General features: G+C 39.6%; 1 protein-coding gene across 6 annotated transcripts in view; it reads right to left on the reverse strand.

Moving 5' to 3' along the window:
- PLEKHA7 (pleckstrin homology domain containing A7) overlaps positions 1-14,380 on the reverse strand; it is a 151,515-nt gene that overhangs the window by 119,352 nt on the left and 17,783 nt on the right. The window contains exon 1 of one of the 6 annotated variants that reach the window (XM_035550082.2): positions 12,839-12,874. The exons of the other annotated variants lie outside the window; for them this stretch is intronic. The gene's annotated coding sequence lies outside the window, so the exon portion shown is untranslated. Of the gene's footprint in view, positions 1-12,838; positions 12,875-14,380 lie in introns of those variants that run through there. 6 annotated transcript variants of the gene reach the window in all.

Below are 14,380 nucleotides of genomic sequence, written 5' to 3' on the forward strand. Positions count from 1 at the left end.
TATGCTAAGGTACTATGCGGGCTAAGATTTAACTTTTTTTTTTAATTGCCCTTTAAATGAGCAGTAAGCGTGAGATAACGAGCATTACTGTAGAGCAGAGGGCAGCAAAGCCTTAAAACTTCAAGTCATGTTTTAGTTTGCTGGAAAAAGAATATGGTTTTCCCACATCATGAAGCCATTACATTGTGTAATGTACAATGTGTTAAAAACTGCTTAGATTCTGAAAATAATTTAAGTCCACAGTAGCCTACTTACAGGTAGGTTTTTGTTCTGCTGCTTCAAACTGCTAACAAAGCTCTGGTTGAGCAATGCCTACTTCTTGGCTTAAGAGAGTTTCACAGATGTCCAGTTGGATGTCTCGAACAAGCAATGATGTCTTCCTCAGCCAGGAAATACTCCTCAGAAACCCCTCTCCTCCCCCCCCCCTTTTTTTTTTATTCTCTAAATTCTTCATTTCTAATTCTACTCTAACTTGACTGAAGTTTTGCTATAGCATCACTGACGGTAATGGAGTTCAGTAATAGTAGCTTGACTTAAAAAAACGGCAGATTTTTGAAAGCTTAAATATTTACTTACAAATATTTTAGCTCCTACACAGGAAAGCACCAAAGAATGTAAATTCCAACAAACACCTCTTACAGAGCTCTCTACTATTCTTCAAACACACACAAAAACCTTTTACACAAAAGCATTCATCTTCCATGTTTGTCAAATATGCAAAGTCCCTTACTTGTACAATGTTATATAAGCAAACTGACACAGAACAGCTCAGCACTTCGTGCTCTAGCGCAGTTAGATACTAAAATTCCTACACCTTGAAGGTTGCTGATTTACCATACTTTCTTATAGCCATTCTTCACAATGCAGAACTAAAGAGGAACCCAAAGCAAGAGCTGACCAAAAGCCAAGCCTCCTAAGCCTTCAAAAATGGCTATGAAACACGGTTTTAAACACTAGACCAGAGGACAGAGTTGCCATTTAGAGGGCTTTTGACGAGCTGGAAAATATGCTGATGGAAACCTATAACATGCAGCAACAACAAATGCAGGCTCCTGCATCTGGGGTGGGAAAAGTCCATGCTGCAGCAAAGGCTGGAGTCTGCCTGGCTAGAAAGCAGCTTCATACAGGTGGTCCTAGGGGTCCTGGTGAAGAACTTGAACAGTATTTATTTATTGTGTAATTTTCATTCTAGATCTTGACTTCTCCACTACATTACAACAGGGAAAAGTAGAAAAAATACAAACAAAAAATATGACAGAGTCTACACACCTGATGTTTTATAGAACAAGCGGTATCAAGAAAGCAGGGGGAAAGGGACAGATAACCTTCTGCTCAGAAACATGAAACACCAAAATAAGCTGGTTCACTGATGAGGACTGACAGGCTCCTGGAGAAAAGCACAGGCTGACAAAAACAATTACAGAAGCCTCAACATGCTTTGCAGACTAGAAGTTCCTTGTCCCTGTCTCCCCTGGAAACAGATCTGTCAAAACTAAGTTCCAACAAGGTTCAGCTTCTGTGGTTTCCGAAAGGTCCTTCCTCACGTGCTGAGCTCCTTCGGCGCGCCAGCTGCACTCTCCGGAGCACTAACACACTTGCACTGCTTTCAAGGAGCTCAATGTTCCCATTTGCAATAAAGATGAAGCTTGAGCAGAGAGAAATGCAAAAGTCAAATTACACTATTAATGCTTGTGACCTATCTGAAAGAGGTACAAACAGTGAGCTCTTTGATGCATGAAGATTTCTAAGTTATTTCTACTTGTAAAATATGATGTCTCTCTAAAACAGGCTTGGATAAGAATTTTTATTACACTTTATTTCAGTACTGCTGTTCTCTCAATGTCTCAAGAATACTTGAGACCATATATAACCATATACCATTCTAATTCACAGTCATCAAGAAATTTTCTTAGCTTAAACACATTCTGTAAAACATATCTAGAAACATCTATTTTTATACTCTGCTTCACTGCCAGATCTGTAAGTATATTTTTGTCTAAATTTGAGTATCTAATTTGCTTCTGTAATTTTATTCTTTCTGAATTATTTTTTGTAATATTGAAAATCCTAGCCCCCCGTCAAAAAGGGGCTAACCGAACATCATTTTGATCTTTCCTCAATTAAAATCTGGTGTTTCCAGTGAGGAAGAAATGCTGAGAATGGAGTGCATGACAGACACATCTTTAGGCAATCTGTCTGTTCCATTAAAAAAAAAAAAAAAAAAAAAACTTTTACATTAAACAGTATTCTGTTATTTACAGATCCTCACAACTGACACCATGGAACTTAAGTTTGTAATCTCTCAATGATCACCATCCACAATCAGCACCTCATTCTACCGAAGTGGTTTCTTTCTGGAGATAAAGTTACTGTTACCAACTCTCCCTCCCCAAACAGGAAAATAGACAGGCTTTGTCAAATACTACTCTTTACCAAGTGTTTTGGTAAGATTTGTTCTGCAACAACAAAAAGTGACAAAACCTATGCTCTTTGTTGGATTTCACTGAGTTACAGAAGTAGAACATCCAAATTCACCCTTTACGTTAGACACCTGAGTTTGTTTTGCCAGCTGTGAAAACTATTTTGCAGCTCCTCGATACCCCAAAGATCAATAAACCCAACAACAGGCTTCCCTCTAACACCCCTGCAAACAAAACCGTATTAGCATAAGAAGCAGACTGCTGCAGACTGCAAATTACCTGCAATTTTCAACTTGACTACAGAAATATCTAACAAAAACAAAAACCAATCCTTGCTACATATGCAGAGAAATCACTTCAGTTTGCTCACCAGGAACCACACACGGCCAGGTACTCCTGCTTTCTGGGATACCTAGAAGCACACCCCTGTAATTCAGTTTAGGCTGCGAATTTGTGGAGAGCACTCAGCAGCAGCACAATCTCATTTTCTACCTCAGCATAAATGTCTTCTCTTGAGCTGTAGGAAAGACGTGCCATCTTGCAGGACGGGCATCCTTGGAAATAAGCTGGTCTTGTCTGAAACTGTTAGGCACCCTGTTTTGTGAAATGTCACACCAAGTACATTCCACGAGAAGGAATGTACGTGGTGTCCCTGCAGAAACCACAAACACCCACCACAGCCGGAGATTTCAGTGTTTCTTTGTATTTCTTGTTTGGAAGAAAGGACCAAAACATCCAACTTTTACAGAAGTAACTCTCTCCACACCAAAACAATGGTTTGGCATTTTGTGAAGTTCTAGAAAAAGAAACAAACTCAGTTTCCCAATCTCAAAGGGAGCAAAAAATCAAACGCCAAGCACTCCCACATCTCTCTACAGGGAAGCCTATAAGTCATAACTACGTATCCGAACCTATCAGTGACCTAGCCTGAGTGTCTGTGCATCCTTATATAACAATCAGACTCTGTAAATGGTACTTTAAAGCCTAAACTATTTTGAAACCATGCATATCTGTATTCAAAACTGCACAAGGAATCCATTAACTAAAAGCATTTGTAAAATGCCCATTTATTTTAAAAAAAAAAAACCACTCGAGCTTAAAGGTCTTCTCATAAACCTAAACATCATTTAAAAAACTGTTAATTTTTCCTATCTCTGTCTGAGGATTTTTGGCATACTAAATTCATTTCAAAGCTCACATGAAAACTAAGGTAAGCTTTCACAAGTAAACTATTTTGTTTTACTTATACATTGTTTTTATTTACTTGAAACTATTTCAGTTTGGCTCAGTGATGCGACAGGTGTAAAAAGCTATGGTTAGGCAAGAGATATTTCAGAAAACGAGTGTAAAAAGATAATCAAATTAATTACTTCAAATGGGAAGTATATAAAGCAGCTGTTCAAGGGCAACTGCCAAATCTCAAGGAATGCCTAGTCTCTTGGGTGTTCTAAATCTCTGCTACTTAATTCTCACCTGCCATGCAGTCCCAGTAAATGGTCATTTTGTGAAGGGCTTAAGTCCAACAAAGGTCCCATCGCTACTGGAAAGAACAGTCCCACCTCCTGTGCTCCCAGTGCTTGCTCAGCACCACCACCGGTGCTTGTGCAGCCATCCAGTGAGGTGAGGAGCAAATGATTCAGCTGAAACTAATCTCTCATAGGATTTATTTTTCACCTAGATCAAAGAAGTGAGCTGAAGCATCAGGCTGCTAAACAAGCGTTCCAGGACTGGTTGGGAATGGGCTGTAAAGGAAACATTAGTGTCCCTTTCACTGACAGCTCAGTTTTAAACCAGTTTAAGTCCCTCATGAAACTTACTAGCTAGCTAATTTGCGTTCTTCTCATCCACAGCAGCCAGGATGGGACTTCACACCTTTCTCTTCTAATGATAGTGAAGAAGTTGAATTAATTGGCTTCCATAACTCAGTCATACAGTACTCCAAAGCCCACCAAAATCAGCAAGCTTGAGATTGTACCTCTAATGACCTGGAGTGGTAAAAGCACATAATTTACTATTCTTGTCCTCTGCTTCTATAGAAATGCTCAGAAACTGGAGCATATTAATTCCTTTGACACTTCCACATGCTGGATATAAATAGCCCACTGCCTGGTGGCCCAAGCACATAGTACCCCCCTAATAAAAACAGCACCACAAGAAAGAAATTCCTGCCAAGTTTTTAAAAGCAACAAGATTTTTTTCAGGGCACCGTTTAAAGCTTCTCATAAAATACCATGCACATGCTTCTAACGGGATGAGGAGAGCAGGCTTAGCAAGTGGTACCCAAAAGAAAACAAAAGTACAAAACAACTCAAGGTCAGTTGTTTTCAAAAGCCTTGTTTCTTCTCCCCATATGCTTTACAATCTAAAGAAGAGCTTTATTATCAGCTTGCTTTCAAAATTTTCAAAATTTTCTGACCACAGTCAATCTTGTTCTTCATCTTTCACTTAGATATGCTGACAGTATTTTGCCACTGCTTTGGAATTTGAAAGCTCACAACAGCTATTGTCATAAATGAGAAGCAAAAGTGGGGACTTCATTGAACAGCTTAATTGTACGCAGGCAAAATGCATTTTAGAGCCAAACCAAGCGCTGAAAAACAGCAAGATATCTGAATCTGTTTAGAATCAAAACTTTGATTAATCCCAGCGAGTATCTTAACTAAATAAGAAAAGAATAGGAAATGTTACAACACAGAAGCAAATATTCATTTTGAAAGAATAACATGAATTTTAAAAGGCCAACACTATTTTCTTTAATACTCATTCCTCCATCAGTCCCATACTAAGGGGAAGCTGAAAGCACTGGCTAACAAGGAGAAAGTTCTCCCCTCTGGACCCAAATCAACAAGCCCCAGAATTGACAAGTGGGTACTAATTTTAGGAGGTTCATTGAAAGCATTGAGGAAAGAAAAGCTGTTTACCCAGAACAGTTAGAGAAGTAAGGGACTTTTCTAGTCCTGTACCTGTACTGGCTGCCTAGGTTGGCAGAAAGCAGCTGCACATTCAGTTTTCACCTAAGACAGAGCATGGGATTTACCTGTACATCTCTGAACGTCTATAGCTGAGCTAGTCATGCACTGCACTTCACAGAGGAAAGAAAGGGAATTGGGAAGAACAATTTATCTGATCTATTTTATATAGTAGGCACTTTAAGATAGATGAACCTGCCCTAGAAATGCCTTTCTCCTGCTGCCTACAAATGAACCTGAAAGCGACCATCTCAGCTGCCATCTGTGTTACAGACGTCTACACGTGGACAAAAAGAAAGTGCATGATTTCTAGCTAATGGCTTCAAGACTGGATCAAATTTATCTTTAATCTTCTCCATTTACATTTTTAATCTAACTGTATTAACAGGCTTTATATACATACACATGTATGCAAACCTGTCCTTAAATGCATAAATAAATATAAGTATTCTACCAAAGTTCCTTATTCTCAGACTGCAATGAAGAGATATATAAGCTAAAATATTAAATACCAAAATAATTTATTAAATCAACAGCTCAATGTTCTTCAGCCAAGATCAGCGTACTGTTGAATCCCCTCAGATCGCACAGTATTTATTCTGACAGATACAACCACACAACATTCACTCAACACCTGGAAGTTTCTCTCTTCTAAAACTTGCACGTTTTTAATTATTTATTTAAATTTAATGAGTTATTAAATCAACAGCTATATATATATGGTATAAAAATTTGAAAATAAATATATGTGCATATCTATATATTAAATGCTTCTGAGGAAATGCTGCAGCAGCATATTTTGCCAACCAAATTATGCTGTTGAGGAGGTTTATAGAGATAGGAATACAGAGATACTGAAGAGTGTAACTGAGATCGGTTGGTTACTGAGAGCCTTCAGGATCCAATTACGTTAGGAATAGCCAGCAACATAAAGGAAGGAAGGAGACACTGAACACTAATCTCTGCTGAATCTGAAAGCTCATTTAAAAGGTTAAATTAATATCACATGGAAGCCTAGCAAAGAAGCATTTAACCATTTTCTAAGGCAGGACTGCAGCTTGTGCTAGATTAGATTTAGAAATAATTGAAAAAAGGAAGGCATTACACAGTATACAACTCCCACACATATACATGGGGAGAATACACTGAATTGTAATTTGACTACTTGATTCTATCTGTAACAAAATCACCTAGAACATTTAAAGTAGTTGGTTGTACTCGTACTCCAAAGTTGAAAAAAAATTACTTAGGCACCACATTAAGGGAAAGCATCACTAACCATAACTAGCTCTTCGGAGTGACAATTTTAAAACATTACTAATCAAAATACTGGGGAGGAACAAGAGAAATCTGCAGGCAACAGTGGGACGCAACACAGAGAGTAACAAATAATCTATCTGATAAATAAACATTACCTTACAAACTGCTTTTCACTTTAGTTTCCCATTTTCAGAGATGCATAAAAACATTTTAACAAGCACAAATAAAATTTTTTCAAAGCTTAATTAAAAATGGACAGAAAGGTATATGGAAAACTGTCTTAAAAACAACATCTGTCACTTATTCCATTCATTAAGGACTTTTACAGAAGTCCAAGCTGTACACTGGCATTCAAAGGACTTGCTGCAACTTCCACATAGCCTAAAAACATAACTCTTTTACAAAATGTTTGGCTATGTTAAAGTAAGATATTTTCTGAATAGGCAGAAATGATGTTTCCTTCATAAAAACATTCAGTTTTAAAATACAAAACTCTGAGAGTCAAGTTTTCCCAGTTTTAATATATTCCTTCGCACACCTCAAGAGTTAAACTGCAGTAGAAATGCATGTCAAGAGTGTGACAACATACAGAAATGAATCTGCAACATGCAATTATAAATACATTAATTTTCAAGAAATTTAGTTTTTTCACTTCAACAGAACGTTATTTGGCCTTCCTCATTCTCCATTGCTTAAAACTTCACTTATGAATTCTCACAACCATCAGCACACTCAGCTTACTTTGGAGACTATAGCTAAAAGCTCGTTAAAAGGAAAAGGGAGAGACAGATTGTGGGCTTACCTCAGAGAATGGAAACAGTTTCTAGAAAAAGTCAAGGCATGGGATATAAAATAACAGAATAAAACCTTTAATTTTTATTCAGCATTTCATTCAAGTATGCTAATCTCTACTGTGCAAGTAAACAAACATACTTTTTAAAAGTTTTGCTCAATTTCCCACACAATTTTCTCCTCCTTTCTGTACATGTAGTCACTAATACTCACTACTGACGGATACTGTGGTAGAAATCTCATCAGAAAGGATGACACGCACATTCTGGATAAACATTGTAGGCATGGAGAACTCACTAGCTTTACAACACTGGTGAGAAGGGTGGTGGGATCTGAAAAGCGTAGTTTCAAGATCAGTACCTTGCTTACAGGCAACATACAAAGCTCCTGAACTGCCAACGTTGACTTCTGGTTCAAGAGAGGACTGTTTCAGCAATCACTGTAGGAGCAATGGACACATCTCTATCTACAGAATTAATATAAAAAAATGCAATATATTCAGTTCCTCTACTGTGAAGCATTTCCATATGCGCTTCCTTCTACTTGTAGTCATGGTCAATACTCTGGTAGCTTACCGACACCTTTTTCTTCTTTGCAAGACTCTCAGCTTCCTTGTCCTGGAGGCTGCCGTGCTGCCTGCCGAGCTCCAGCACTGCCCAACACAAATCAGAGCATTGTTTACACATTCCTACATTTCTTCTGCGTGGCTGCAGAACACAACAGTATCTCCACTACTTTTTCAGATGATTACGACTCAGATAACTGAATGGAACTTACGAGGCACGCATAATGAGAGTTAATTATATTGATGTGATGCAACTGAAGTTGTGGTCACACAAAATCTCAGCTACAGTAACAGCTATGCAGACCTAGCAAATCCTCGTGCACAAAGCAACAAGTATGCTACAATCATGTTAAACACTGCAAGACGTGACAAACATGTACATCAGCACTACTGTAAGCTGTACTAACCTAATACATGACAAGATTTACCCAAGTCTTCTGCACAAAATTAAATGTGCATATAGAAAACCAACCTACCATCTTCCTACGAAACTTTAGACTAGGATCTAACTACATATGAAACCTCTCCGGTTGTGATATTCTTCCAAAATAAGCAGCAGTAACTATTTTCTCAAAAGTGAGTTGTTTAGCTAAATACATTTGATAATTTAAGTATTCACATAAGCTCAACTCCAACAAGATTCAAAACTGTGAACACACAGTCTATCATCCAATTTCATTATTTAGCTTAAAAACAAAAGGCCTAAAGAAATGCCACAAAACACAGGACAAGTTTGAACATTAACTGCTAAGGAAATTACATTTTCTAAAAAGGCACTGTTGAGGTCGTCTCGTCAGCTGAATCATCACCAAAAAATGTTTATGTTCATTAACGAACCAAGACATCATCCATTATAGTCGAAGATACGACATACCCCACAGCAACCAGCAAGGAAATAGGCCAGCAAATGCAACTGCCCTTATCTGTAACAGTATATACACTTAGTGTATAGACAATACAGACACCTTATTTTGTGCCAAATATCATAAATAATATGGTGTTAAACTTTTCCTTATTCTGTTTATTAAATATTTGTAGAAGAGACTTTGTAAACAAGCAAAGCTTTGATATATATGCTGCTATTAATTGTTCAGCTACTTTAAGTGCAGGAATTGGAAGCCACTGATATATTTTAAGGAATACATGAAAAGACGTAGTTCAAGTCAAAAGGTTATTTTTGTCCAGGGTAAATAAAATTATTTTCTCCTGCTTCCTCCTTCTCAAAACCCTGAAACGTCACATATAGAGGATTTTATTAAAGTACAATGCCTTCGGTGAGGCACTCTACTCTGTACACAAAACAATTTTGTCTGCAATAAAAGAGCAGCACATGATACATTGAAAAGCACCGCAGGTAGTAACACGTACATCATGGCCAAATGAACATTCCCAGGATTTGGCCGTGGCTTTAAACCACAAAGCAGACATGCTTGTTATATCCTGTAATGCCATACTGTTTATTTTGGTAACTACTATAGTTTATTTCCCACAAAAAGTGATACAGCAATCCCAGAAGTAAAGTGAGAACTACTATTTACTCATTTATAGACCAGGATACTGCTGATGAGTCTCCTCACAACATCGCAGAAAGGCTTGTGTCCTAACATGGGGTGTTTGGGAACAGTCGCTCACATTCTGTCCCTCCACTAATTCCTTCCCTCTCCTGTGCTATAAATTGTGAAATGTAAAATTTCTTGGTCAGCATACAAACACACCATCCATTGTTTTAACAGTGAAAAAGTGTAAAAAGCACGTATGACTTGGAACATATCAAGAGCTTTTCTAAAGAAGTTATAGTGTTAAATTAGAAAACTCTTATGAAAAATACTCTGTCTATAAAGCACAATCTATTCTATAATGAATCATCTTAGCTGAAGATACTGTTTTCCAAAGCCATTTGGAAGGCATCAGAAGTTAAACACGGTTACTACTTGAGCAGTGCCATTCACATTACACATATGAACAAAAGGAATCATTGTCTGGTCTGCCTAAGGCTGATTGCAAATACACCACAACGGGCCCGTTATTGTACTACTCAACAGCTTCAGCAATTGGCAGTAATGAAGTTTTAACAGAACTTCCCTGCAATCCACTGCTCGGTTGCTGGACAGGTCTCCACTGGAGATAACACAGCAGCATCTCTGTAAGACCGTGCTGTTCAGAACGTGACTTGTGACAAGACATTTAATGTGCCTTACTTTCTACAAATCCCACGTGGTTTTTCCTCACATGTATGGATACAAATTCTGTAGTTCTACGCTGATGCTAATGGTAAGTCCTGTCATTTCCACACGTGTGTGTGTGGGAAGAGGGAAGGTATGTTTGTTTTTAAATACAGCTAGCACAACTTGTCATCGTTCCCAGACTCTCGATTGAGACCAGAAGGGTTTCTGACAGAGCACTTCATTGGCAGCATGAGATCCGAGCCATGCGTGTATCTGTAGGCACGTACATCTGTTGCTGAGGTGTACGTCTCTGGACCTCTACCAACTTCCCCTGCAGTTTAGCACCAATTTATAGCAGAATTTATAGAGGAGGACAACACAGATCCCATGAGTAATCCAAGCAAAGCCTCAATTAACACTGTCAAAATGATAATTACTTGGTGCCAATTATGACAGTACTTCTTCCATGAACACGCTTTAAGAATCCAGGAAGCCAAAGACTAGTTAGCCTTTACTCACTTTTGTTCAGACACACTTTCTTTAAAAGCACATGGCAAACCCCAATCTCCAGTAGCTTTCTACGTTTGTGATCGTTGCCCCTAACACTGTGAAAAGAACCCAGCTTTAGTTTGGAACCACTTCTTTTTGCACTTCTGCGCAGAAACAATTTAAAAAGATCTAAAACTGGGAAAGTAGGAATACATCAAATGTTTGTAATTACCGCCCTAGCATTAATAAATTCTTCCTAATGACTAAAACATTGTTCCCAAGGACTAAACACCGTGAGTTACCAGCACACGCACTTGCTCATTCCAACAAGATTAAAATTCCGCAACAGCCTCCAAGTGAAATTGTTAGAAGACACAGGAGCCACTGCACAACCCAGATGAACAATCTGCTCAGGATAGCCTTTCTCTCAGCATGTATTCCGTTTGCTATTTCTTTTTGCAAAGCACGTACATTACAACAGTGTTTTCACATACTTTTTTTTTTTAAGCCAATAAAGTAGGTTTTCTTCTAAAAGAATAAAACAAGCGAAGAAATAATCTCATTATAGGCAAGCAAGCTACAGAACTAGGCACACCAAGTGCAAAAGCACATAAATTTCAGGAAAAATATACAGCACAATAAAATAAAATCCCAAGAGAGAACCACATCAGCAGGAGAATGAATGCTTTTCATAATGAACCATGGCAAATCTTACAGAATAGCATTATTAAAAGTTAGCACCCATGTTATTCAGCTGATGTAAGAAAATTATTAGTGCCAGTTTACCCCTCCACAAGAAGCATTCAGAAGGCTTCAACCACACTTCAAATAACCATGCAGACGTGCTGCAGAACAGAACAACAAAACCACAATTGTCTGTTTTCCTGATGCAGAGCGAAATAGAATCATAGAATATCCTGAGTTGGAAGGGACCCATAAGGATCATCTAGCCCAACTCCTGGCACCACACAGGTCTACCCGAAATTTCAGACCATATGACTAAGAGCACAGTCCAAACGCTTCCTAAACTCCGACAGTCTCGGTGCAGTGACTACTTCACTGGGGAGCCTGTTCCAGTGTGCGACCACCCTCTCGGTGAAGAACCTCTTCCTGATGTCTAGCCTAAACCTCCCCTGCCGCAGCTTGACACCATTCCTGTGGGTCCTATCACTGGTCACTAAAGACAATAGGTCAGCGCCTGCCCCTCCACGGCCCCTCGTGAGGAAGCTGTAGGCCACGATGCGGTCTCCCCCTCAGCCTCCTCTTTTCCAGGCTGAACAGGCCCAGTGACCTCAGCCACTCCTTGTATGTCTTTCCCTCTAGGCCCTTCACCATCTTCGTCGCCCTCCTCTGGACACTCTCCAGCAGTTTAATGTCCTTTTTGTACTGTGGTGCCCAGAACTGCACACCGTACTCGAGGTGAGGCCGCACCAGCGCAGAGTAGAGCGGGACAGTCCCTTCCCTCGACCGACTAGCAATGCCGTGCTTGATGCATCCCAGGATACGGTTGGCCCTCCTGGCTGCCAGGGCACACTGCTGGCTCACATTCAACTTGCTGTCAACCACAACCCCCAGATCCCTCTCTGCGGGGCTGCTCTCCAGCGTCTCGTCGCCCAGTCTGTACGTATAGCCAGGGTTGCCCCGTCCCAGGTGCAGGACCTGGCACTTGCTCTTGTTAAACTTCATGCGGTTGGTGATTGCCCAGCTCTCCAGTCTGTCCAGATTGACTACTGACTTTTAAAGGCACAACTTCAGTATGAATTTGATTTATGAACCTGTGTATTTTAGAATGCTAGCTCAACGGCAAAAAATGCCAGTGACTGAAGTAAATAAAGCTAAAGGTCTTCCCGTAACTTAACTTTTCGTCGACATAGATATGATATTTGTTTTCAATCTGTAGAATACTTTAATGCTTTGAGACTAATAATGCATGGGTTGATTATAAGAGGCATAGGAAAGGTGTTGTTTGTTTGTTTCACTTCCATTGTGAATTTGGTTGAGCAAAAGCTATGTTAAACAATCTTTCTGTGTTTTGCTGCAGACAGAATTGTTGCTTCACATTTCCACTGTTGTTTTTGTAGTATTTGTAAATGCCTTCCCACCAACCCGAGAGCATGAGCAATGGTTTGCAAGGCTTAAGTCAACACATTTAAAAAAAACAAACAAACTAAATCCTACCACAATTATGTTCAGTGAGATCAGAAGGCCCCTGCAGATTAGTTGAGCTCGCATAACAAATCCAGCCCACCAGAACAATTCATCTGGCTTACGTGCTCTTCCTCACCGCCATGTTTCCTAAGGGATGCACAAAACATGAGGGATTTCGTGTTGGATAAGCTCTCTCGGCATTCTGCTCCCACAACTCCTTTTTATGAGCAGAGAGCCCCGTTCCCCCATGACAATGGGACATGGGGATGAGGACGAGCCACCACAGTGCATGCCCTCTCAGCAGAGGAGAGCCAGGTGGGAGAGGCCTGTGCATTGGTAAGAGGACAGATGCTCACACGGACCTGGCACAGCGCGCATCCCACCACACACTGAGCAACAGCACACGGCATCTACCCGCGGGGAAGATGCAACAAGCATCGGGCTCCGGGGTCACTGGAAGAACCTGGCTTGTCCCACTGCAAGGGGTGGGCATCTCTGAAGGACACAGCATGTCATACTTACTGCATGCAGTATGTGAGTCCAATTATATCTCCCATTTACGATATTGCTGACTGACAGCAATAGAATGTGAACTCTATAAAAGGTTAGCACGATGGTATCTTGCATTTGTTGCAGTACACTGCAGTACTTATGATACTTCTAGTTACATTTCCTCTACTTTTATTATTCCTGTATTCTATATAACTAGAACAAAAGGATATACTGCTCTTATGAGTACAATCTTCCACGCTGAATCACCTTACTAAAGTTACTTGTTCCAGAAAGAACCACAGCATCATATTTTCTCCATATCGCATTTAATTCTTTGTAATCACTACCACACAGACCATTTATTTAATCATTTATTTATTAACCGGGCACGGAAGACAGAATCTGAAAGAATCTACTCTGAATACTTAGGCTTTATGTAATTACACAAAGCACTGAACAATTCAATGCTAACTAGGAATACAAAGATCTCAAACTATTCCTTTTTAGTTATGAAACTAAGAAGCTTGGAGAAAAGAAGCATCATGTCAATTCTATTTTTCAACAATACACCCAAAGTGAGACATTTAAAAGCACATTTATTCCTTAGTAGCAGCACAGCTGGCACCAAAAACGCCCTCTTGTGGCACAGCAGAAGCCTGCAGAGCCTGTACTCAATTCTTGCAAAAAACAATTTAAAACAAGCATGTAGTTCGCAGGTCTTGTTTTGAAGCTAAAATGAAATAGGAAAGCATGTAATAAACTGAACTTAAACTGCAGACATTGTCCAGAATCTGAAGAAATGTTTGAACTTGGTTTCTCTACATGGTTCTTTTGAGTGTTACTGTAAGTAGTGGGAGCATCCGGTCCCTCCTGTAAATCTAAGGATAATCAAACTCCTTGGGAAAGCTGTTCTGGGAACTGAGCACTGGTCCTTTGACGGATTCCTGAAAGGGGAATTTTCATGCCATTTCAAGTCTTTTATTAAAGATTGTGTGTAAAAACAGCTTTGCTGGGAAAGTATTGGTGCATTTCAACGTCGCCAACAATAGGCAACAACTTGCGAGCCTGCCTCTCTCCCAT

This window comes from Cygnus atratus, chromosome 5 (assembly GCF_013377495.2).
Source record: "Cygnus atratus isolate AKBS03 ecotype Queensland, Australia chromosome 5, CAtr_DNAZoo_HiC_assembly, whole genome shotgun sequence".
In the NCBI taxonomy this organism is placed as follows: domain Eukaryota; kingdom Metazoa; phylum Chordata; class Aves; order Anseriformes; family Anatidae; genus Cygnus; species Cygnus atratus.